Consider the following 3,921-nt stretch of genomic DNA (forward strand, 5'->3'; position numbering starts at 1 on the left):
GTGTCGATAAATTAAGTACTAGTGATTCACTGGAGCCGATGTAAATGACTTGTCCCCTGCCCTCAAATTCCGGGCCTTGTGCCTATGGAAGAAAACATTATTATTATATGAAAACTCACGGCTTATTTCACTGGGTATGATGGAAAGTGTCAGCTGTTCACAGCTAGTAGACTAACGTGACTAAGGTTTACTGCTCACACTTCAAGAACCCTGCGAAGAATTCTTGCAGTTCCAAGCAATATTGGTTTTTCTAGATGTTCTACCTTAACAGTTGCACCGATCTTCTTCAGTCATATTGGTTGTTGTGAGTGCTGATATTTCCAAGTGCACCAATTACTACTGGTATCACGTCTAATCTCTTCATTGACCACATCCTTCATATTTCCCACTTTAAACCGTCATATTTATTTATTTATTTATTTCTCCTTCTTTCACATTGATTGTGTTGTCATCGCGGCATACTGTGTCGATTATCATTCATATTCTCTCTTTTTTATTCACCACAACAATGTCCGGTTTCCTATGTCTGGTCAGGTGATCGCATTGAATCATTGCTTCCCACAGGACTTGGCAATTTTCATTTTCAGTCACTCCTTCTGGAGTTTCCTCATACCACATTTTTGCACTTTGTAGGCCGAGATTTCCACAGAGCTCCCAACGGATCATTCTTGCCGTATTGTCATGTTGTTTTTTGTATTCGCTTTGTGCCAGTTTCGGACATTCGCTAACGATGTGCCATACTGTTTCACCTCTCTCACCACACATTCTGCATTTGTCGCTATCGGTAGTGTTGTCTATTCTGCACTTCATATTATTGGTCCTTAACGCTTGTTTTGGGGCTGCGCATATAAGCGCTTCTATCTCTATCTTCAGGTCATTCCTCTTCATCTATAGCCACCAGTCCTCTAATAATAATAATAATAATAATTATTATTATTATTATTATTATTGTTGTTGCTGTTGTTGTTCTTGTTGATGCTGCTTCTGCTATTGTTGCAGTTGTTAATATTATTAAGGCAGTGAGCTGGGCGGCGAACTGGCAGAATCGTTAGCACGCCGGGCGAAATGCTTAGCGGTATTTCGTCTGCCGTTACGTTCTGAGTTCAAATTCCGCCGAGGTCGACTTTGCCTTTCATCCTTTCGGGGTCGATAAATTAAGTACCAGATACACACTGGGGTCGATGTAATCGACTTAATCCTTTTGTCTGTTCTTGTTTGTCTCCTCTATGTTTAGCCCCTTGTGGGCAATAAAGAAATGAATATTATTAAGGCAGTGATCTGCCAAAGTTATTAGCACACTGGACGAAATCCTTAGCCGTATCTTACCCGTCACAGCGTTCTGAATTCTCATTCTGCCGAGGTCGACTTTCCCTTTCCTCTTTTCGGTGTCGATAAATTAAGTATCAGAGAAACACTGGGACCGAGATAATCGACTAATCCCCTCCGTCAAACCCAGCAAAATAAGCTGAGTTTTCATATAATAATAATAATGATAGTAATATAATAAAAATAACAATAATAATAATAATAATAATAATAATAATAACGTTTTCTTCCATCAGCACAGGACCTGGAATTTGAGGGCAAGGGACTATTCGATTACATCGGCCCAGTGTTTCACTGGTACACTTCTTTGTCCGGTCGTAAGCTTTTGCTCTAAATTTTGGTTTCCAAATGTTGTTCATTATTTATTTTGTTTCTAAACGTTTAACCAAATCATCACTTTTGCATAGGTTGGCTGCTTTAGATTGTTAGTGCCCCTTTGGGTGTTGCAATCTCAAAATATTTTTTTCAAGCTTAACTTAAAACGAAAAACAAACATGGTGAAGCTAGGCTTGTTGAAAGACATAGAAGAGGAGATGAGATCTGTTTCACATAGAGATGTTGCAAGATACCGTAGTGCCTTTTGTCTACTACTCACAAACAAAAGAGGAGACAAGGACACAACTGGTTCAAATTAACGCGCAAGAAATTGTCAAGTCGTCAATCAAAATTAACAGTAGCAACAAATTCAGCGACATTAGAAACTACGAAGCTGAATTTCCTCCACTCCAATGGAATATTTCAACACAAAAGACAGCTCATAGCAGCAGCACCACGACTGCAACCGACTCCACCGCTACCACCCGTACAACGAATAAACTAAAGTCAGCAGATAGTAACAGTATCACGTCAACAATCGATTCCACCACCGCCACTACTACAACGAATAACATCGTTATAAATGGTAAAAATTCATTCACTGTAACAGCGGCCAAGAGCAAGGAGTTTCGGTCCTGTTTTCAGAAGCTGCAACGTATAGCGATATTTGTTCGGTAGTCAAAGGAAACGGCCATTTATCAGAAACCTTTACCATCACTCGCTCGGTCGGTCAAGATAACCCACTCTCCATTCTTTCTGTACGTGCTTGCTATAGAGCCACTACTGTGTAAGTTGGATATCTCGTGGGGCATCCCGCGTGAACTAGGATGCGGAGGGTTCGTGTCGGTTTCTGTGAAGGACGTCACCGTAATAGAATCGGGCAGCTCAGAAATCGAGGTGATCGGCTCTAACTTAAGAGAGTACGGAGCGGTGACATGAGCAAAAATTAACCGTTGTGTCTGTAGCTCGGCTGCTGGAAGGCAGGTCCATGCCAAACGACAGCGTGGTGGGGCGCTGGACGGAAAGAGTGGTTGAATTGCTCGGGTTCTGCTTCGGTTCCGACCTCTAGGTGGACAAGAACTGGGAGGAGGTTACGAGCAGGGTAGCCAATCTCTCCTAGAAAAGGGCAGAGAGGAAGTTGTCCCTGAAATGTCGGGCGGAAGTGGCGAATGTGTACATCGCTTCCGTCATCTACTACCGCTTGAACGGCCAACGCGGTCAGTGGAAGTTCCACCATGTACTTCTATATAGGATTAATGGCAGGCAAGGGGGACGACGTCCTCGAAGAAACTCTGGGCGTCGGGAGGAATCAACTGGTCTTTTCCTGAGGACTTTCCGGCCAAAGCCTATGGAAGGCTTCCAGAAATCCGTGGCCTGGTAGTACTACTGAGGAGCTCCGCTGGTTGGAGACAAGCTCGAAGGAAACAGAAGTACTGTCAAAAGAACCTATCCGGGGTGTGTGCAGGGGAATGAAACCGTCCTGCGATAACAGCCCGCTAAAATGAAAACAAACCTAACTACGACAATAACAACAAAATATTGATTAAACTTCGTTGTTATCCTCAATAACAACAGCGAAGACGACGTGGCAACGAAGCCACAATTCGGTATCTTACGCACCATAACGGGATGCGTCCTCGTCCTGGTCTGTCACAGACGTATGCGGTTTTCCAGCACAGATCTTTGAGACAAGTGATTCGATAACATCAGGGTTAGGGTGGCTTCATTGCCATACCGTCGTCATGCTGGGAACTCATTGAAAGGTGGGTTACAGTTATGAAAAAGGCTAGAGTGGAAAGCACGGGGTTAATGCAGTTTCGCATCTCTCCTTGGAAAATGCATATTTTCGGAAAAAACGTTTTTCGGATCCCTACGTTTTAGATGTCGGAGATTACGAATATGCAAAAAAAATTTAACCCAACTCCCCACCCCTCTTAAAATTTTGAACTTTTTTTCCCCCTATGTTTTAGATGATGGAGATTCCGTATGTTTATTTGTGTAGTCTCAGTAATCTAAATGTCGTGTCGATAATGCCTTAATCTCTATGCAATATAATCGAGCTTATATATATATACAGAGAGAGAGAGAGAGAGAGAGATAGAATACACTTCGTAGTGCGCAAAGATTTGAATTTGAGAAGGTACAGAAGTAAATGTAAGCACAAACAAGTTAGGCAAGCAGATATACACAGAATATTAAATACAGTTAATACAAAAATGTACATATGTATATATATCCTTTGGTGGGATCGATATATATTTTGTAGATATGCCCCAGAAT

This window comes from Octopus bimaculoides, chromosome 8, assembly GCF_001194135.2.
Source record: "Octopus bimaculoides isolate UCB-OBI-ISO-001 chromosome 8, ASM119413v2, whole genome shotgun sequence".
Classification (NCBI taxonomy): domain Eukaryota; kingdom Metazoa; phylum Mollusca; class Cephalopoda; order Octopoda; family Octopodidae; genus Octopus; species Octopus bimaculoides.